The following is a 24,173-nucleotide window of genomic DNA, read 5'->3' as shown; positions in this document are numbered from 1 at the left end:
AAAAAAACAATAAGCTAACAGAAAATCTTAAGAAAAGATGGGGAATGAGTTGTTCATAAGCATGTTGAAAAGGCTTAAGCAGGGGTGCCTGGGTGGCTCATTCAGTAAAGTGTCTGTGTTCAGCTCATGTCAGGATCTCAGGGTCCTGGGATTGAGCCTCCTCAGTGTCAGCCTCCCTGCTCAGCGGGGAGCCCGCTTCTCCCTCTGCCCCGCCCCCTGCTCATGCTTTCTCTCTCACTCTGTATTTTGCTCGCTCTCTCTCTCTCTCACAAATACGTAAACCAAATCTTAAAAAAAAAAAAAAAAAAGCTTAAGCAAACTCCTTGGAATAGAGTAAGTGATGCATATATGTAAATTTGTGTGTGTGCTCAGGAAAGACCTGAGAAGGCCCTAAGCTCTCAGATTCAGCAGACCTTGAGTTAAGGCACAATCAGAAGTGAAGGACGAAGGTGGAATTGTCAACTGCCTTCCTTAGCATTGAAAGTGTGTCCCAACCCATACACAAAGCCTCCTGACAAAGACTTGAAGAATTATTGATTGCAAACACTTAAGTTAATATCTTTCTGATCATTATTGACCATTAAGCTCATCAAGCAGGGATTTCAGTAGTCACACTTGAAAAAGAATACAGACCTTTTTGAATTAGTTCAGAAAATTTCTAAACAACAATAGGAGTAAAAGACCAGCCAAAATAACAACAAATAGCAATGACAACAAAGACAGAGAAGATCTAGATCCAGAGTTTCCATATTCTTTAAAATGTACAATTTTCAACAACAACAAAAAATGATTATGTGATATGCAGAGAAACAAGAAGTATGTCCATGCATCGCTAGGAAAACAGTCAACAGACACTATTTCTGAGGAAACCCCAAAGTTGGACTTACTAGACAAAGATTTTGTTTATTTATTTATTTTAGAGAGAAAGAGCAGGGAAAGGGGCCGAGGGAGAGAGAAAGAATGTTAAGCAGACTGCCCACCCAGTGTGAAGCCCAACACAGGGCTTGATCTCACAACCCCAAGATCATGACCTAAGCCAAAATCAGAGTCAGTCGCTCAACTGACTGAACCACCCAGGTGCCCCTAGACAAAGATTTTAAATGAAGTATGCATATTCAAAGAGCTAAAGGAAATTATGCCTAAATACTTAAAGGGATTGTATGAGAATAATGTTTGACCAAATAGAAAATATCAATGAAGGCATAGAAATTATTATATTTTTTAAAGACACAGAAAGTCTGGAATCAAAAACAATTACAACAACAAAAAATCTACTGGAGGGATTTCTATTACTTTGCTAGGGTTGCCATAACAAAAATGCCACAGATTGGGTGGGCTAAACAATAGAAATTTATTTTTTCACAATTCTGGAGCCTAGAAGCCCCAAATTAAGTGTAAGCAAAGTTGGTCTTTTCAATTCATCCTCATACGCTCTCTTCTTATAAAAACATCAGATATATTGGATCAGGATACTGCCTTATGATCTCATTTAATCTTTTTTTTTTTTTTTGATCTCATTTAATCTTAATTACCTCTCTAAAGATTCTATCTCCAAATACAATCACATTTTAAGGTAACAGATTAGGACTTCAATATATGAATTTCAGAACAAGTCAGTTCATAATAGGGCTCAACAGAAGATCTAAGTTTGCAGAAAAAATAATCAAGAGTCTGAAGATAGTAAATTGAGCTTATAAAGTATAAGAAAAATGAACAGAGTATCAGATACTAGTAGAACACTATGGAATGTAACAATATACACATAGTAGGAGACCCAGAAACAGAAGACAGATAGAACAGGGTAGAAAGAATATTTAGAGAAATAATGATTGAAAAGAGTTTTAAGAAAAAATACCTATAAAACCAAAATTTGGTTACTTGAAAAGATCCATGAAATTGACAAAAGTTTCATTAGATGAAGTGAAAAAGAGAAAAAATTACTAAAATTAGGAATGAAAACAGGAACATCTACCAATCCTATAAAAATAGAAAGGATTATGAGAATAAAATGGTCAGCTGTATGATAGTAAATCAGTAACCTAGATAAAATAAGTTCCAAGAAATACACAAACTACCAGAGCTGATTCAAGAATATACTGATAACTGAACAGACCTATAACAGGTGAAGAGATTGAGTCAGTAATTAAAAATTTCCAACAAAGAAAAGCATAGGAACAGGTGGCTTCACTGATAAAGTCTACCAAAAATTTAAAGAGAACAAATGGAAAGGAAATACTTCCTATATTGTGAGATCACTATTACCCTGATACCCAATCTAGAGAAAGATATCACTTGAAAAGAAATATATAGATTAAAATTATTTATAATCATACATGCAAAAATCATTAACAAAAGCGTTGAACCCAGCAGCATATTAGAGGGATTATATATCATGACTAATTAGAATTTGTCCCAAGAATGCAATAATAGATCAACATATAAAAAACAGTAATATAATATACCATATTAATAAAACAACAAAAACTCATTATTATCTTAATACATGTAGAAAAAAACATTTCACAAATAATTCAACACCTTTTCATGATAAAGACACTCATCAAGCATAAATGGGAATTTCCCCTTCTTAATAAAGGACAGATCAAAATCCCATAACTAATATCATACTTAATAGTGAAAGACTGAAAGCATTCCCTGTGAGATCAGGAACAGTGCAAGATGTCTTCTCTCACCATTTTTATTAAAAATTGTATTGGAAGTTCTTGCCAGAGCAATGAAACAAGAAAAAGAAAAAAAGTTATGCAGATTAGAAAGGATGAAGAAAACTACTTCTATTTGCTGATTGTGCGATCACTATAAAGAGCTCTAAATATTCTACAAATAAAGAAATAATGAACAAGTTCACCATGGTTGTAGGATATATGATTACCACACAAAATTCAGTTTTATTTCTATATACTAGAAATGAACAATCTAAAGATGAACTAAGAAAACAATTCTATGTACATTAGAATCAATAAAAATAAAATACTTTTGAATAAATATAACCAAGAACAGATTTATGTACTGAAAATTTCAAAGTTTATGAAGTAAATTAATGATGAATTAAATAAATGCAAAGATATTTCATAATCATTGACTGAAAGGGTTAATAATGTTATGATACCAATTGTCCCAAATTGATCTACACATTCAATACAATCTCTACCAAAATCCAGCTGTCCTTTCTGCAGAAATAGAAAAGCTGATAATTAAATTCACATGGAATTGTGAGGGACCACAAATAGCCAAAACAATCAAGAGAAAGAAAAAGAAAGTTGGAAGACTCACACTTCCCAATTTCAAAACTTATTATGAAGACAATATGATCAAACTAATATGGATCTAGTAAAAGTTATACATACATACACAACTATATCTAGATCTAGATATGTTATATATATCATCTTGTATATACCATATATATCATATATACATATATTTATAATGACATATATAAGATGATGATACATAAGTGGAACAGAATTAAGAGTTTAGTTCAGAACTAAACTCTCATATTAATGGTCAATTGATTTTTCAACAAGAATGTTAAAATATTAAATGAAAAAACAATCTTTTTAATAAATAGGGATAAAAATATAAAATCCACAGGTAAAATAATTAATCTGGACCCCTGCCTCACACTGTTTACAAACATTAACTCAAACTGGATAAAGGATTTAATGTGAGAACAAAATCTACAAAATTCTTAGAAGTAAACCTAGGTATAAATACCCATGACCTTGGATAGTCAATTTTTTAAATAGAACACCAAAAGCACAAGCAACAAAAGAAAATATAGGTAAGTTAATTTAATCAATATTAAGTTTTTGCACTACAATGAGATACACTTCACACTTGTCAGAATTCCTAAAATTAACACAGAAAATAACGGGTGCTTGCAAGGATGCGGAAAAGGGGAACCCTCTTACAGTTGCAGCCACTCTGGAAAGCAATAATGGAGGTTCCTCAAAAAGCTGCAAATAGAACTACCCTAGGATCCAGCAAATGCAGTACTAGGTATTTACCCAAAGGATACAAAACTACTGATTCAAAGGAATACATGTGCCCTGATGTTTATAGAAGCATCATCAACAATAGCTAAATTATGGAAAGAAACCAAATGTCCATCAATTGATAAATGTATAAAGAAGAAGTGGTATATATAGATATAGATAGATAGATGATAGATAGATAGATAGATAATGGTAGATATAGATAGATATAGATATAGATAGATATAGATAGGTAGATATAGATAGATATTACACAGCTATAAAAAAGAAAGTAATCTCACCATTTGCAATGACACGGATACATCTAGAGAGTAATAAGTCAAAGAAAGACAAACACCATATGATTTCACTCATATTTGGAATTTAAGAAACAAAACAGATGAACATAAGGGGAAAAAAAAAGAGAGGCAAACCAGAAAACAGACTCTTAACTACAGAGAATAAACTGAGGGTTAATGGTTGGGAAGTGGACAGGGATGGGTTAAATGGGTAATGGGTATTAGGGGAGTCACCTGGGATGAGCACTGGGTGTTGTATGTAAGTGAAGAATCACTAGATCCTATACCCAGAACTAATGTTACACTATATGTTAGCTAACCGGAATTTAAATAAAAACATGAACAAGAAAAAAGAAAAAAGAAAGAAACCAATTTAAATACATACATACATACATACATACATACATACATACATACATAAATACAATTTTTTTCTAAAGATTTTATTTATTTACCTGACAGAGATCAGAAGTAGGCAGAGACACAGGCAGAGAGGAGGCAGAGAGGAGGAAGCAGGCCCCCTGCCAAGCAGAGAGCCCGACGCGGGACTCGATCCCAGGACCCTGAGATCATGACCCGAGCCGAAGGCAGAGGATTAACCCACTGAGCCACCCAGGCACCCCCATAAATACAATTTTTTAAAAAATTAAGTTTTTACATGTCAGAGGCCACTGTCAAGAAAGTAAATAACAATAACTGGAAGAACTGAGAAAACATTGGCAAGTCATGTATGAGATAAGGGTTTAATAAGAATTCTTACAACCTGGGTGCCTGGGTGGCTCAGTCGGTTAAGCATGTCTTCAGCTCAGGTCATGATACCAGGGTCCTGGAATTGAGTCCCACATCAGGCCTCCTGCTCTGCAGGGAGTCTGCTTTTCCCTCTGCCTCTCTTCCCACTCATACTCTCAATCTGTCTCTCAAATAGTAAATAAATAAAATCTTTAACAAAAAGAATTCTTACAACCCAACAGTAAAATATAAATGACTCAATCTTTAAAATGAGCAAAGAATGGCTCAAATAGATAATTCTCCAAGGAAAGTATACAAATGTCCCATAACACATGTGAAGACACTTATCATTAGATATTATGGAAATGTAACACAAAGTTACATGAGATTTCATACCCACTAGAATGAGTAAAATATTTTAAAGACTATTTATTTATTTGAGAGAGAGAGAAAAAAAAGCAAGCACAAGCAGGGAGAATGGGAAGCAGAGGGAGAAGCAGGCCCCCAGTTGAGCAGGGAGCGTGAAGCAGAACTCGATCTCAGGACCCTGGGATCATGATGTGAGCCAAAGGCAGACACCAAACTGACTGAGCCACCCAAGCGTAATTAGAACACCTATATATTTTTTAAAAAATGGAAAATGATCAATGTTAGCAAAGATGTGATGAAATTGGTACCCTAATAAATTGCTGTGGGAATGCAAAAAGGTGAAGCAACTATGAAAAACAGTTTGGTATTTTCTCAAAATTTTAAAATAGGTTTACCACATAACATGGCACTTTTACTCCTATGTATATACCCAAGAGAACTGGAAACATGTTCACACAAAAACTTGCATATATATGTTTCTAGCAACATTACTTGTAGCAATGCAGAATGACCCAAATGTCCAGAAACAGATGAAAGGAAAAACGAATATGGTATATCTATACAACTGAATGTTATTCAGCCACAAAAAGGAATTAAGTACTTAAAAAAGGAATTAAATTCTGAGGCTTCTAAGACATAAATGAACCTTGAAAATATGCCAAGTGAAAGAAGTCATACACAAAACACCACTCATTTTGTGATTCCACTTACATGAAATTTCCCGCATTAGATAAATCCATGAAAGGAAGAAGGTAGGTTATTGGTTTTCAAGGATTGAGGAAAAGAGGTAGTTGGCAAGTATAAGATTTCTTTCTGAAGTGCTGAAAATGTTCTAGACTTAGATGGTGGTGATGGTTGTACAGCATTGTGAATATAGTAAAAGCCACTGGATTATATACTTTAAATTGGTTAAAATGGTAAATTTTATTTATGTGAGTTCTATCAAAAAACACAAGAATATCTCAGTAGATATATAGATTATAGAATATCTCAATAGATACAGAAAAAGCATTTCACAAATTTGGACACGTTTCATGATTAAAAACAGTAATAACAAAAAAAAGAAATAAAAAAGAAGATGAAGAATAGAGTGAACTTTAACCTGATAAAGTGTACCTATGAAAAACTCACTGGTAACACACTTAATGGGTGAAAGACTGAACATTTTCTACCTGAGATAAGGAACAGGACAAGGGTGTCTGCTTTCACCACTTCTATTGAGTATTAGAGGTTCTTGTCAGGGCAACAAGACAAGAAAAAGAAATAAAAGGCACCCAGATATTAAAGGAAGAAATAACACTATCTTTATTACCAGGCGACATTATCTTGTATATAGAAAATCTTAGGGAATTCTACATACACATACAAATAAAACTACTTTGAGCTAGCTAATAAATGAGTCGAGCAAGATTGCAAAATACAGTATCAATATTTAAAAAATCTATGGATATTTTTATAATCTAGAAATATACAATCTAAAAAGGAAAGTAAGAAGTAATTTTAGTCAAAATAGTATAAAAAGAATGAAATAAAGGTAAACGTAACAAATTTAACAAAATTAAGTGGTAGACTTATACACTAAAACTATAAAACATCACTGATAGAAAATAAGTAGAAATATATTCTGTATTCATGAATTGGAAAAGTTACTTATGGTTAAGGTTTCAATACACCCCAATTTGATGTATAGTTTCAAAATAATCCCTATAAAAATCCCTCTAAAAATCCCAGCTGCTTTTTTTTTCAGCAATTAAACAGGCTGAATTTAAAATTCATATAGAAATTCAAGGGACCCTGAATAGTCAACACAATCATGAAAGGGAAGAATCAATTTGCGGGTTTCACACATCCTGGCTGTGATGTTACTTTCTCCTAGCATCTCTTTGGAATTGTGGAAGAGCAGAACATAATGAGAAACTTAGAGCTAAGTGAATTTAGCTCTGGAGGTACTAAAGGAGTTACTATTTCAATAAAAGTTGTGAAAGGCTGTATAGGGCTGCTGAAAAGGATAACCTAAACACTCAAATATCTATGAAAAGACTTCCCTGGCTCAATCTGAACAGAATCATAAATTGGGATGAAAGAATTTTCTATTTTAATTTCACTGGCATATTAATTTCTCTCTGGGGAGAAGACATTTTATTTTTATTTTTCATCATAATTTCTGTAGTCTTTTAATAATTCAAGGTGGCTCATATTCAAAATGTACACAAATCGTGGGCCTCTCCATATTGCTGTCAGTACATGCTTAAAGCTATGTTATCATGTGGTTCTCATTGTAAAATCTACGGTAAGGTAAATTGGACAATATAGTTTGGCAAAATGTGAGTAGGGAAAAAGAACCAATGATGGGTTTTGGTTTTTAAGGCATGGCCTTAAAATTAAGTCCTGGTTTGTTCCATTTTAGAGTCCTCTGGGAGCCAACTCAGTAGGACTAAAGAAGTTTATCTCCTGGCTTCATTCTCTGAGGGAAAAATCAAATCTTTGTTTTCACATAGGATTGACTACTAATCCAAACAGATTAAAAGTATTAATGCAATATAGAAAAAAAGGAACTCTCAGCAACACCATCTTGTCCATATGAGGTGTTTCTTTACATACTTCCCTTCCAGCTCTCTCTGGCACTGAGACCGAGGGTCTTGCTGATACTTACATTTACTAGCACTGATCACAATAGGTTGAAAGTCCAGGACTCCATTCTTAGCTCACAGTCTTTCATGTCTCATCTTCGTTGGACCTGACTCAATAAATAGAAATGAAGCCTACCCTTATCAGGTCCTGTCAGCTCTTTTAATTCCTTTATCCATGCAGCTAGCCAAAAGATGCCAACGTGCAACAATGTGGTTTCTGCCTTTAGGGATATGTGAAAATTCTGTTTAACCTTTTGTTAAGTTAAATACTTCAGCCCATCTTTAGCAGAAATCTCAAAATTGGGGTATGCATCCCTGGTATACCTTTAAGGGGTACTACTGTGTATACATAGCTCTTCTTCAGGAACCTTATAAGAATGCAGGAGTTGGAAAAGATGCAATTGGCAAGGTATAAATCACATTCTTGGGATTTGTGGCCAAATGCCACCTGTATTAATTTCCTGGTGGTATATAACAATGTACCACAAACAGGGTAGCTTATAAGGACAAATTTATTGTCTCAAAGTTCTAAGGACTAGAAGTCCAAAATCAAAGTATTGGCAGGGTTGGTTCCTTCTCAGGGCTATGAGGGAGAAATCTGTTCATGTCTCTCTCTTAGCCTTTGGTAGTCTCAGGTGTCTCTTGGCTTTTATATTTTTTATTTTTGTTATATTTACATTTTTGTTTTCCCTGTTTTTACATCATCTCTCTCCTCATCTGGCACTTATATAAAGGCACCTTTGTATTGGATTAGGGGTCCACCTTATTCCAGTATTGAGCTAATCTTAATTAACTATGTCTGCAATGATCCTATTTCTAAATAAGGCCAGCATTTAGGCATGGGTGTTAGGACTTCAACATATACATATACATTTGGTGTATACATCTGGTGTAACAGTCTGCCCTCTGGCCCCCCAAATTTCATGTCCTTCTCACATTCAGAATACATCGATCTAATGACAACATCCCCCCTAAGACTTAACCCATTCCACCATTCAATCTAAGTCCAAATTTAGTATTATCTAAATAATGCATGGGTGATACTTGGGGTATGATTCATCCTAGGGCAAAAGACCTCTCCATCTGTGAACCTGTGAAGGCAGACAACAAGTTATCTGCTTCCAAAATACAGTGGTGAGATAGGTATAGGCCAGACATTCACATTTCAAAATGGAAAAATCAGAAGGAAAAAGGGGGTAATGGGTCTCAAGCAAGTCTGAAAACAGCAAGGCAAATTCCATTAGATTCGAAGGATCAAGAGTAATCCTCATTGAGTTGGTGCTCTGTCCTCTGGGCCCACCATACCAAGGAGGTGGCCCTGCCATCTAGAACTGAGGTAGGAAGGTCCTATTCTGCAAATGCACACTCTGGGCCCTCAGTGGCATAAACAGCTGCATTGGTCTTTGAACTGGAGTTCTCTGGAAAGCATGTTTTGTTTTGTTTTTTTCATTTTTTTGTGATGTGAATAGGCTAAGAATTTTCGAACTGATCAATTTTTGTTTCCTTTTTGCTTAACAATCTCTCTTCAATTTACCTATATCCTCTCAAATTTTTTGTAAGCAGAACCCAGGCTGTACCGTTACCACTTGGCTTGGAAATCTCCTCCACTAGATACCCAAGTGTACCGCTTACAAGTGATAGTTTCAATCCAACAAAAAGCACTTCAGCCAAGAATTCTGTCACTTTATAATAAGGATTGCCTTTCTTCCAGTTTCCAATAATGTTTCTCATCTCCATCTAAGACCTGACAAGAAGCACCTTTAACATTCATACTTAGCAATATTCTACTCATGATTATGATCATGATCATGAAATATACAGATACAGATTTTCTCAGATGAAAACCACTTTCTCCACTGCTCTCCTGTCTTTCTGAGCCCTCACCAGAATCTATTTTAATGTCCATATTTTTACCAACAATCTTTCTGAGGCTATCTAGGTTTTATCTATCAATCATCTAAAAACATTTCCAGCCCAGGGGCACCTGAGTGGCTCAGTCAGTTGGATGGCTGACTCTTGATCTTGGCTCAAGTCATAATCTCAGGGTCCTGAACTCAAACCCTATGTCAGGCTCTGGCCTCACATCGAAGCCTGCTTGAAATGCTCTCTCCCTCTCCCTTTGCCCCTCCCCTTTTGCACATGTACTCTCTGTCTCTCTCTCAAATAAATAAAATCTAAAAAATAAAATAAAAAAGGAAGTTTATTATTTTAAAAAATGAAGTTAGCCCAATATTACCCAAGATGATTAGAGTAGGTCAACCTCTGACAGCCCCTGTATAGTCCTCATAATTAAAGTGGCTCTAAAGTCATTAAGCATACATACCCTTGTCAGAGAGATGAAAACCACAAAAGCAGCCAGTAGTAGGACAAAATCAAATCTTTCCTACATGGTTGGCAATTTCCTGCATTATCTAGTTTCTACCTCTTGCCATTTGATACACCACAAGTCACTAAAACATGTCACACTCTTTCTTGCCTAGAGGTTTTTACACTTATTCGTCTTGCTACTTGAAATACTCTACCTGACCCTTCTTTAGCCAGCATCTTTTTATTCTTTAAGATTCTCTTAAAAATTCCGTCCTTATGGATATACTTATGTACTCTATACTAGGCTAAGCTCCCTGGCTGTGTGCTCCTGTAAGACTGTGTCATTTCCCTAGTATTACACACATCATACATTATCGTAATCATATATTTATGGCCTGTCTTTGCCAATAAACTACAAGCACCATGAGGTCAGACAATAAAAATTCCTGGTTCAATGATTTATACCCAATTTCTACCACATCTGGCACATGGTAGGCGTTGAGTAAACAAATAAATGAATGATAGAGTCATATTCGCCTCCAGAACAGTCCTGTGTCAGCATTACTTTTCATGCTCTCAAAAAGAATTTCTGATGAACAATAACTTTGCACACCTAATCACTAGTTGATAGCTCAGAGTCAGTTTTTTTTAAATTAGGCAACATTGTTACATATGATTAGCAGTAGTGTAGGTGTTTGTTTCCCCTAAGCAGTTTGTTCAGTGCCTTGGGACCCAAAGATAAGAACTCAAGAGAGAAGTTCACAAATTGCAAATCAAACCCACTTAACATCTAAATTTCCCTAAAGTACCATACATGGCATGCAGAATAATCACTCCATCTAAATGCTCCAAAACTTTAAGAGGTAACTTGAAGGCTAACTCCTGATGGGTCTCTAATGGCGATGAGCCAAGGTGAAACCAGAGAAAGACAAGCTGGCCCTGTAAGTTGCCACCTTTATCTTCCCACATGGGAGTAAATATTTTCCTTAAAACATCCATGTTAGAAAAAGGCTCAATAGCCCACTTCTTTTTCTATCTGAAAAATAGGATTTTTTTTTCTGGAGCTTTTTTAAAATATGCAAACTGAAGATTTCTGAGATTTGAGAAAAAACTTCCCATTCATATTAACTCAGTTTCACATAAGTCTGACAAAAACCCCTGAGAGTTTCCCCTTCAGGTTTTAGGATATAAGAAGGGCTTTTTCTGCTTTCCACTTGAAAAAGCAATTTTAAACATTTATAACAATCTCCTTTACTGGTTTCTGATACAGATAAAGAATGTATCATAAAGTGCTTTGGAGGGAAATATTACTGTCATCACCATTCTTTTCATGTATAAAAAATAAATTTTTATTTCAGCAGCAGTATTTATCTACTAACTTCTGGATTTCCATAAATCTGGTTGTAACATTTTACTATGGTGACCATACCTGGAAAGTTTGCCACCTACTTTATTCCTTTCCTCATAAAAGTATATTTTCTAAGAGCATAGCTTCTGATATTATTTTGCAGGCACTAATTTTTATCTTTTTGAAGTGTTTTATAAAGTCAAAGTATTCTTAGAACCTGGAAGGATAGAATTAAGTTAGTGTCTTGCTATCTGTGGCTTACCTGGTTAGAACAAAGAGGGCATAAGATTTAGTGAAGAGGCAGAGACAAGGGAGGAGCTAGTAGACATTTTAGTCATTTGAAAAAGCAAAATAGGGACGCCTGGGTGGCTCAGTTGGTTGGACGACTGCCTTCGGCTCAGGTCATGGTCCCCGGGGTCCCGGGATCGAGTCCCACATCGGGCTCCCAGCTCCAAGGGGAATCTGCTTCTCCCTCTGACCTTCTCCTCATTCATGCTCTCTCTCACTGTCTCTCTCTCAAATAAATAAATAAAATCTTAAAAAAAAAAGAAAAAAGAAAAAGAAAACTAAATTTGAGCAATCTGATTTTTCTACACTGAATATTAAACACTCTGAATATCTCAGGACTTTAAAGATCAGGCATAAACACACCATCCACAAGGAAATCACAACAGTGCTCTTTTGCTTAAAAACAATGCTTTGACTCCTGTGGTTCATTTTAATTGTGCTTATTCAACTTTACCTTCATGAGGGTTAAGATAAATATATAAGCTGTGAAGTGTGTAAGCCTGACAATTCACAGACCTGTACCCCCAGGGCAAATAATACATTATATGTTAATTTTAAAAAATTAATAAAAAAAAAGACAAATATCCAAATTACTACCAAAGTAAATAAGAAGCAGTACGAGAAAATAAAGAAAAGGAGGAAGGAAGCAAGGTAAAAAAGACTAAGAAGAAGAGGTAAAATAAAGGAAGGAGAAAATAACCAGAAACTATTTTTTTCAGACCCTATGCTGAAGTGACAAGTGTTATGGAGAACTTCCTACTCTGATACCAGATTGCTTTTTGCAAACAAACAAACAAACAACCACAAAAATCCCCAAACCCCTTTCCTTTATTCAGACGCTTCTAGCTATCCTTAATTCCTTTTCCTCAACTTTTAACACTAGGCTATGGAAATCAATCTTATAGCTACAATGTATCTAATGGGAAATCATTCAGTTTATGGTTATGCAGGGATTATTCTTGCTAAGATGTATTATACTGGTTACCTAGTCCCAAAACTAAACTACAGCAATATACTGTAACATACAATGCCAAATTCTAAGGAATATTTATCTGAACCATTTGATCAAGTTCATAATTTATCTCATCTGTACTTAAGAATTAACTTATCACCTATCTGCATTCTAAATTCATTAACTTTCTATAAAGTGGAGGTAAAGTGGCTAAGCCTCCTAACATGCTAATGTCAGAGGCTGTGCTCAATGTCTCCCAGGATGTGAAAGAAACAAATTTTATGTGAAGATTTATCATCTTGCCCAGATAGGAAACAATCAATAAAATGAAAATGCAACCTATACTTTGGGAAAAATATTTACAAACCTTATATTTGATAAAGGGTAAATATCCAAAATGCATAAGGAACCCAACTCAATAGCACAAACAAATAAACAAATACCCAATAAGAGGCAATGATCTTGAATAGACATTTGTCCAAAAGGAAAATACAAATGGTCAAAAGGTATATGAAAATGTGCTCAGGATCACTCATCATCAGGGAAGTGCAAATCGTAAGCACAATGGGATATCTGCTCACACCTGTTAAGATGTTAACCATCAATAAAAACAAGTGCTGGTGAGGGTGTAAAGAAAAGGGATACCTTATACACTATTGATGGTAATGTGATGGTAATGACATTATGGGAAATAGTATGGAGGATCCTCAAAATTTCAAAAGTAGAATTACCATATGATCCAGCAATCCTACTTCTAAGTATATATCTGAAGAAAATGAAATCAATATCTGGAAGAGATATCTGTGCTCCCATGTTCATTGCAACATAATTTACAATAGTCAAGATATGAAAACAACTTAAACATCCATTGACAGATGAATAAATAAAGAAAATATCATATTCGTATGTGTATATATATACACATATATATACACACACACATACACACACACACAATGGAATATTATTCAGCATTAAAAAAGAGGGAAATTCTGCCGTAAGTGACAACATGGATGAAACTGGAAGGAATTGTGCTAAATGAAATAAACCACTCACAGGACAAACACTGTTTACTTCCACTTATCTGAGGTATCTAATATAGTCAAAGTCATAGAAACAGAAAACAGAATGGTGTTTGCCAGGAGCTGGGGGAAAGAATCGATGGAGAATTGTTATTCAGTAGGTATAACATTTCAGTTGCACAAGATGAACAAGTTCTAGAGATCTGTACAGTATAGTGACTATAGTTAATAATACTGCATTGTCCATATAAAAATGAAGATCTCACGTTACATGTTTTTACCACCATAAGGAAGAGAGTAACTCAAGTAAATTATCTATAAAGGAGCTGAGAGGCAAAATTCCACAGGATAAATGATCTTTTCTTTGAGATAAAGAAAGCAGTGTGATTCTCTGGATTCATACTAAAATTTTTAAATTATCTTCCCTGGATGGGCAGTAAGTAGGCATTACAATATTCTTCCCTTCCCTATCTAATGCAAATCACTAGTTCCCCAAGATCTTCATTGGTCAGGTTTGCCTTATCTGGTCCTGCCCCCTCTTACCAGTGCCCTGGCTCCAACTTCTTTCTTCCCTAAGCTTCCTTATGTGAAGGAGGAAGGAGTGAGAAGGAAAAATTGCATGTGTGTGTGTGTCTTCTTTTCTTAAGAATCCTGACATTAACATAGTAAACCTCAAAGAAACTCTCAATGGCTTGCTATTGACTGTCTAGCCATATTCTGACTATTTTGTCATTTAAAGTCATTTACAATCGGCTCCAACTGACCCTTAAGTATGAATCATTTATCTTCAATTTCATACTGGTTTCTGCTTAAACCAAACTGTTCCACACATTGTACACTCAATGCACTAAGCTCTTTCCTACTCCTGATACCTCACTCCATCCTAACATTAGTACTTCTTCTAAGAAGCCTTTCCCAACTGCAACATCTCACCTTGATATTGTCATCCACTGAACTTTCTGGGTAATACCACACATATATGTTGTTAATACATATATGGCATGCTTTAACATTTTTTTCTCCTTCGAATAATATTTTAATCTTTTTGGAGGAAAAAAACACTTCATGTCCTCTCATGCTGCTAACAATATGTTGGACATATAGAAAGAACTTAGTAAACACCCAGTGGAATGACCTAGTATTTTATTGCCATTATATAAATTTTCTACAGCTATGCCACTGCCATTCTTGCCTTTCTATAATCAGATTGCAGGTGTTTATTTTGACCAAAGTTATAGTTGCAAGCTCTATTGTATATTGGCTCTGCTGCCAAGGGTAGACGTCTAATTACATATTGTTAATTCACAAACTAAGTTTGTTCTCACACACATACTCTCTTCTCTTCCTCCAAAGAAAATTGAGAAACCTTGTGGTACAAAAACTAGGCCTACTCAAGTGTCAAGCTCTTAATTGTTCATACATATGGAAGTTCAAATTGAATATCATATTTTGATGAAATAGAGAAAAGCACCTGGAAAATAATGTATCCTTAGCTGGCATGATGAAAGAGTGATGTGTATCATTTAATTTGCTATTAGAGCTCTGGAAAATATAACCATTTAGAAGAGCTTTATTGATTTTGTAAATGTGCTAACGCTTTGATGCAGTACTGAATCAGTAGCTGCCATGCATGAATTTTATTTCCTTATTTTCATTTCAATGAATAATTTCCATTGAGTAGTAACTAATGGAATCATAAAGAGGGGTCATTAGATATTAGTTCAACAAATGGCATTTGATGTAATAGACTTCTGAACACATTGGCAGGGAGAACTATTATTTCAAAAAAATACTAATGTAAATTTTTTCTAGTTGTCAAAAATATCTCTGTATATGCATAGAACACCACAGCTTTAAACAGGCTAGAGCATGATAATAACTTTCAAATGGTATGAGAAAATGCTTTTAAAATCTATCTTCTTTTGTTTATTTTAAAGATAAATTTTGTGTTCTTTTTGTTCCCAGAAATAAATGAAGATGTTATTTGCCAATAAAGTTTTATAACAAGTTTCAGTTGCTCTATGAGGCTGAAATATGTCATTAAGTAGAGATGGAACTATCAATTCTAGTTATATCATGTAACAACTTTGTTATATTTGGATGAAAATAAGGGAGAAAAGGAATTCAATCAAAGTCTTTATAGCCAAAATATAATGTATGATTAGTGAAATGGCCCATGTAATAGAAAACAAAAGAAAGCCTGCTTTGTTATAAACATTCAGATAATTCAGAAAAAGCACTATTTTTCTTTAAATTTCCCCAATAAATGGTACTTAAATTAACAATAATTGAACCTTACTATCCCCATAGTAGTATGACAGATGCTAAGAATACAAAAAGGTATAAACATCTTCCCCCACTTAACTCACAGTTTAGCAGAGAGAAATGTTTAAACAAAATTTGCTATGAAAGTTATATGGAGCAGTTCAGTTTCTGGTAATAAAGTAGATTATACAACTTTAAATCTCTCTTTCTACAAAACAACTGGAGTGTTGGATAAAGTAGAACTTTCCAGAATTTGCTAAGAAGTTTATCTTTAGATTCAAGATAAATGTGAAGTTTTGATCAGAGTTTAGAACTAAAACAGGAAGAATCATAGTGAAGCTAAAGAAACTCAAAGGCAAAGATCTTAAAAGCAACTAATATTCAGTTTTGTTCCTTGGACTGATAGTAGACTTCTGAAAACAAGGAATAACCTTATGTGTTAGCAAAAATAGATACTAATCTGTAATTTTATATAAAGATAATCCAATATCAAAAAACTAGGGCAAAAAAGATGCATTCAAACAACAAAAAGAGTGAACAATGAGTAAAAAAAAAAGTAGTAAATGTAGATAAATCTGAAGAAATAATGTTTGCTTAGACAACAGCAAAAATCATAATGACAAACTAGAGAGGATATAAAAACAATGTGGAACTAAAATATTGGATGTAACATGAAAGAAATGAGACAAGTGGTCTAAGTTAAATCAGCCTAAGGATCTTGTATTGTTCAAAATAGTAGAAGTACTGGTTAATATTACATCATGTTAATTGAAGTATGCATGTAAAATGTTTAATGGTAATGAGTAAAAAGAAATAAAATACAAATATATAAATTCCAAATGAGTAGTAGGAGCAAAAAGGGAACAAAGATATTATATGCCCTTCATTAAGTGCTTGCAATGTGAAAACACTAATATTAACTAATATAGCACTTAACTCTAAGTAAGTCAAAGCCTTAAAAAAAAGTAGAATTTGATTGGATTCTTGAAAGAAATAAGTACTTACATGGCAGAACATGAAAAGTTAGATTAAAAAGAAATCCATAAAGGAATAAAGTATGATAAGGGAGCATAAGTCAGCTAAGGACAAAGCACAAGGTGACACCCTGCAACCTCCCCAGACACACACACACACACACACACACTCCCAGTAGAATATGCTTGACCTTACTTCAGGAAACTTCTAGCTATCTTAAAGTTAATGCCTTGGAGGAGGGAAAAAGCAACCTTAACTTGACAATAGCAAGGCCTCCAGTATCTAGTGAGTCTTCTTTAACATATGAAAATCCTTTTGAAACCTCCTTTATCTTTACCCCCACAACTCCCAAGTATATAATCAGCCACCCCCTCACAACCCCAGCGCAGCAGCTCTTTCTGCCCATGGGTCCTGTCCCCATGCTTCAATAAATCCACCATTTTTCTCTAAAGACATCTCAAGAATTCTTTCTTGGGTGTTGGCTCCAGATCTCACCTCACCAAACCCCACCAATATTCTAAAATCATATCAGAGTATATTTAGAGAACAGCTATTATTAAGATCAATCTAAAACATTCAGGGACTAGGGTGGAGGGAAGAGAGCAGGAGTTAGGGAGTTATTCTAGATAAAGATATAAGGTCAGGGATTAAAAATTAAAACACTTTGTTAATATTAACAAGTCATATTTGTATCCTAAGATACAAACGTGGTGTTCCAAAAGGGCATGTGCACCTGAATGTTTATAGCAGCAATGTCCACAATAGCCAAACTATGGAAAGAACCTAGATGTCCAACAACAGATGAATGGATAAAGAAGATGTGTTATATATACACACAATGGAATACTATGCAACCATCAAAAGAAATGAAATCATGCCATTTGCAATGACATGGATGGAACTAGAGGGTATTATGCTTAGAGAAATAAGACAGTTGGAGAAAAACAACTATCATAGGATCTCCCTGATATGAGGAAGTGGAAATGCAATGTGGGGAGGTTGGGGGGTAGGAAAAAAAATGAAAGAAAATGGGATTGGGAGGGAGACAAACCATAAAAGACTCAATCTCAAAAAGTGACTGAGGGTTGCTGGGGGAGGGGGGACAGGAGAGGGTGGTGGGGATATGGACACTGGGGAGGGTTATGTACTATGATGAGAGCTATGAAATGTGTAAACCTGGCAATTCACAGACCTGTACCCCTGGGGATAAAAATATGTTATATGTTTATTAAAAATAAATAAATAAATAATTTTTTAAAAAATTAAAAAAAAAATCTTGTCCTTTAGAACAAGAATCTCCATAATTTTTATTACTGCTCTTACCAGAAAAATATAAGCATGTGTCTTCCATAAACATGCATATTTATTTCAAAATATTATTGCTGTTCTATTCTACTAAACATTATGTATATTAAAATTTGATAATAATAGGCTCTCAGTTAGCCAAAAAATTTTGATAAGAATAGAAATTTTTAAAAGTGAAATAACTTAATAATACAAATTATTTTGATAATTGACACAATTATTATTACCATTTTTCATGTTCTCCATATTTAGCTTTTAAATGGCTTGGTAATCATTATGACTTTATATTATTATATTACTATCTCAAGGTGAAACAAGCACCTAACCCAAGTTCATTGTTTATAACAGCAGATGTAAGTCATATTTGAAATGTTCCTCTTGAAAATATGGAACATTTTTAGCTGACTTCTTTTCACATTTGATTACATTGTCATTGTTTTTATATGCTTAATAGTGTTTATATATATTATTACATATTATTATTACTTTGTATGATGGACAAATATCTTGTACCATGAGTAGAATTGTAAACTCTGCCATGTTTTGCTTGTTCATTTAAATTTACATTAGCATTGTCTTAAATCCAATAATTTTTTCTAAGAATGTTAAGATGCTTTTCCATTTTGTAAAGCTGAATTCATTTAAAGCTAAATTATATTATCTGTAAATCCAGTTAACTAGACACATGCAAACAGTAACATACCATGATATGTCAAAAGCAACAAGGGACTAAGGGCATTGTGGTCAATTCTAAATAAATTGTGATGTTCATAAAATACTATATAGCAGTGAAAATTAATAGAATTACAAATGTCAGTAAAAATGAAACTCAAAAATATAGTATTAAGCAAAATAATTTGTAGCATATGTACATATAATTTATGTATAGCTTAAAAGAACAAAAAGTACAATATATTACTCATATATTCATATATATGTAATAAAATATAAGTGTAAGGTTTTATATGTGAGATAATCAGCCACCCCCTCACAACCCCAGTGCAGCAGCTCTTTCTGCCCATGGGTCCTGTCCCCATGCTTCAATAAATCCACCATTTTTCTCTAAAGACATCTCAAGAATTCTTTCTTGGGTGTTGGCTCCAGACCTCACCTCAACTGATCTGCAGCACAGGCAGGCCACTGGTCTTTCAGCAGGGACCCCAACAAGTGGCATACCTGGGGAGACCAATCTTCATCCACCAAAAGAGCAGAGCAGCAAGATCTTCTGGGTTTGGAAACAACAAATGGGGCTGTGTGTCAGAGACAGAAACACCCAGTCACAGGCTGGGTGAGCTCGGAGAGCAGTCGGAGACCAGGGAGACAGAAGTGATTGAGCGCTTTACTCTGAGGGCACACTGAGGAATGCAACCCTGAGCTCTCAGCTCCTCTGGACTGGAGATTGGGAGGCTACCATTTTCATTCCCATCCTCCAGAGCTCTATGGAAAGTGTTCAGGGAACAAAAACTCCTGAGAGTGAACCCGAGCAGATTACTTAGCCCAGCCCCTGGCAAGGGTGGTGCAATTCCACCTTGGGCAAAGATATTTGAGAATCACTGCAACAGACCCCTCCCACAGAAGATCAGCAAGAACATCTAGCCAAGACCAAGATCACTGATCAAGGAGAACAGCGGAATTCCGGAGGAGGGGAAAAGCAAAGCATGGAATTCATGGCTTTGTCCCCATGATTCTTTAGTCTTGCAAGTTAATTTTTTTAAATTTTATTTTTTTCTTATTCTATTTTTAACTTTTCCTCTTTCCTCTTTTAATGTTTTTTAACTAGTTTATATTTCTAAAAAAATCTTTTTAAACCTTCATTATTATAGTCCTATTTTATTCTTCATTGTATCTAACTTTATTTTTTGTACACATATAGGGCTTTTTCTTCTAGAAAATTTTGGGATACAATTTCTTGTAATAGATCAAAATATACCTTAAATCCAGCACAGGGCTTTTTTCAGTATTCAGCCTGAGCAAATTCTCTCCACTTTCTTTTTCTTTCTTTTTCCAACCAACTTATCTTATCAATATCTTTTTTTAGAATTTTTAAAAAATTTTCATCTTTACAGTCGTATTCCATCCCTTCATCATGTTTACCCTTATTTTTGTATATATATGTTTTTCTTTCTTTAAAATTTTGAGAAGTAGTTTCTTCTAAGAAACCAAAATACAACCAAAATCAAGTGGGTGGCTCTCTTCTATTCACCAGGCTAATATATATATATATATTTTTTAATTTTTTTTAAAACTTCTTTTTACTCCCTTACATCTCTCCCTGATTTTGGGTCTTTTCTGATTTGGTTAGCATACATTTTTCTGGGGGTCTTTGCCACTCTTTTAGCAGTTTGTTCTCTTGTTCATATATTCTTATCTGGATAAAATTACGAGGTGGGAAAACTCAGCAAAAAAACAAAACAAAAACAAAAACAAACAAACAAAAAAACAAAAACAAGAGGCAGTACCAAGGGCTAGGAATCTAATCAATAGAGACACTGGTAATATGTCAGATCTAGAGTTCAGAATGACGATTATCAAGGTGCTAGATGGGCTTGAAAAAAGCATGGAAGGTGTTAGAGAAACACTATCTGGATAAACAAAAGCCCTTTCTGGAGATATAAAGGAACTAGAATCTAACCAAGATGAAATCAAAAAAGTTATTAATGAAGTACAATAAAAAATGGAGACTCTTATTGCTAGGATAAATGAGGCAGAAAAGAGAATTAGTGATATAAAAGACCAAATGATGGAGAATAAAGAAGCTGAGCAAAAAAGAGACAAACAACTGGGCCATGAGGGGAGAATTCAAGAGATAAAGGATACCATAAGACGAAACAATATTAGAATAATTGGGACCCAAGAAGAAAAAGAAAGAGAGAGGGGGACAGAAGGTATATTGGAGAAAATTATTGTAGAGAATTTCCCTAATATGGCAAAGGGAACAAGCATCAAAATCCAGAAGGCATAGAGAATCCCCCTCAAAATCAATAAAAATAGGTCCACACCCTGTCATCTAATAGTAAAACTGACAAGTCTTAGTGACAAAGAAAACATCCTGAAAGCAGCGTGGGACAAGAGGTCTGTAATCTACACTAATAAAAATATTAGATTGGCAGCAGACTTATCCACAGAGACCTGGCAGGCCAGAAAGAACAGGTATGATATACTCAGAGCACTAAATGAGAAAAACATGTAGCCAAGAATACTATATCCAGCTAGGCTACCATTGAAAATAGAAGGAGAGATAAAAAGCTTCCAGGACAAACAAAAATTAAAAGAATTTGTAAACACCAAACCGGCCCTACAGGAAATATTGAAAGGGGTCCTCTAAAGCAAAGAGAGACCCTAAAAGTAGTAGACCAGAAAGGACAGAGACAATATACAGTAACAGTCACCTTACAGGCAATACAATGGCACTAAATTCATATCTTTCAATAGTTACCCTGAATGTAAATGGGCTAAATGCCCCAATCAAAAGACACAGGGTATCAGAATGGATAAAAAAGCAAAACCCGTCAATATGCTGTCTACAAGGAACTCATTGTAGACTCAAAGATGTATCCAGATTTAAAGTGAGGGGGTGAGGGATGCCTGGGTGGCTCAGTTGGTTAAGCAGGTGCCTTCGGCTCAGGTCATGATCCCAGCATCTTGGGATCGAGTCCCACATCGGGCTCTTTGCTCAGCAGGGAGCCTGCTTCTCCCCCTGCCTCTGCCTGCCATTCTGTCTGCCTGTGCTTGCTCTCCCTCTCTCTCTCTCTGATAAATAAATAAAATCTTTAAAAAATAATAAAATAAAGTGAGGGGTGGAAAACAATTTACCATGTTAATGTACATCAAAAGAAAGCTGGGGTGGCAATCCTTATATGAGATAAATTAGATTTTCAGCCAAAGTCTATAATAAGAGAAAGGAAGGACACTATATCATACTCAAAGAGTCTGTCCAACAAGAAGATCTAACAATTTTAAATATCTATCCACCTAACATGGGAGCAGTCAACTAAATAAACCAATTAATAACAAAATCAAAGGAACACATAGACAATAATACAATAATAATAGGGGACTTTAACACCCCCACACTGAAATGGACAGATCATCCAAGCAAAAGATCAACAAGGTAATAAAGGCTTTAAATGACACACTGGACCAGATGGACATCACAGATATATTCAGAACATTCCATCCCAAAGCAACAGAACACACATTCTTCTCCAGTGCACATGGAACATTCTCCAGAATAGATCACATCCTGGGTCACAAATCAGGTCTCAATCAGTACCAAAAGATTGGGATCATTCCCTGCATATTGTCAGACCACAATGCTCTGAACCTACAACCCAATCACAAAAGGAAAGTTGGAAAGAATTCAAATCCATGGAGGCTAAAGAGCATTCTACTAAAGAATGAATGGGTCAACCAGGAAATTAAAGAAGAATTTAAGAAATTCATGGAAACAAATGATAATGAAAACACAACTGTTCAATATCTTTGGGACACAGCAAAGGCAGTCCTGAGAGGAAAATATATAGCGATACAAGCCTTTCTCAAGAAACAGAAAGGTCTCAAATACACAACCTAACCCTACACCTAAAGAAGCTGGAGAAAGAACAGCCAAGAAAGCCTAAACCCAGCAGAAGAGAAATCATAAAGATCACAGCAGAAATCAGTGAACTAGAAACCAAAAAAAAAAAAAAAAAAAAAAAAAACCACAACAATAAATCAACAAAACTAGGAGCTGGTTCTTTGAAAGAATTAATAAGATTGATAAACCCCTGGCCAGACTTATCAAAAAGAAAAGAGAGGGGTGCCTGGGTGGCTCAGTGGGTTAAGCATCTGCCTTCGGCTCAGGTCATGGTCCCAAGGTCCTGGGATTGAGCCCCACATCAGGCTCTCTGCTCAGCGGGGAGTCTGCTTCTCCCTCTCCCTCTGCCTGTCTCCCTGCTTGTGCTCTGTCTCTCTCTCAAATGAATAAATAAAATCTTTAAGGAAAAAAAAAGAAAAGAGTAAGGACCCAAATTAATAAAATTATGAGTGAAAGAGGAGAGATCACAACCAACACCACAGAAAGAAACAATAAGAGAATATTATGAAAAGTTATATGTCAACAAAATGGGCAATCTGAAAGAAATGGATAAATTCCTAGAAACATACAAATGACCAAGACTGAAACAGAAAGAAGTAGAAAATCTGAGCAGACCCATAACCAGTAAAGAAACTGAATCAGTAAACTAAAATCTCCTAACAAACAAAGCTCCAGGGCCAGATGGCTTCCTAAGGGAATTATATCAGACATTTCTTTTTTTTTTTTTAAAGATTTATTTATTTAAGAGAGAGACAGTGAGCGAGAACATGAGTGAGGAGAAAGTCAGAGGGAGAAGCAGACTCCCCATGGAGCTGGGAGCCTGATATGGGACTCGATCCTGGGACTCCAGGATCATGATCTGAGCCGAAGGCAGTCGTCCAACCAACTGAGCCACCCAGGTGCCCCTATATCAGACATTTCAATAAGGATTAATACCTATTCTTCTCAAACTGTTCCAAAAAACAGAAATGGAAGGAAACTTCCAAACCCATTACCTTGATCCCCCAAACCAGACAAAGACCCCATCAAAAAGGAGAATTACAGACCAATATCCTCGGTGAACATGGATGCAAAAATTCTCACCAACATAATAGCCAATAGGATCCTACAGTA

This window comes from Mustela erminea, chromosome X, assembly GCF_009829155.1.
Source record: "Mustela erminea isolate mMusErm1 chromosome X, mMusErm1.Pri, whole genome shotgun sequence".
Lineage (NCBI taxonomy): Eukaryota > Metazoa > Chordata > Mammalia > Carnivora > Mustelidae > Mustela > Mustela erminea.
The sequence above is the reverse complement of the archived record's forward strand: the minus strand, read 5'-3'. Positions refer to the sequence as shown.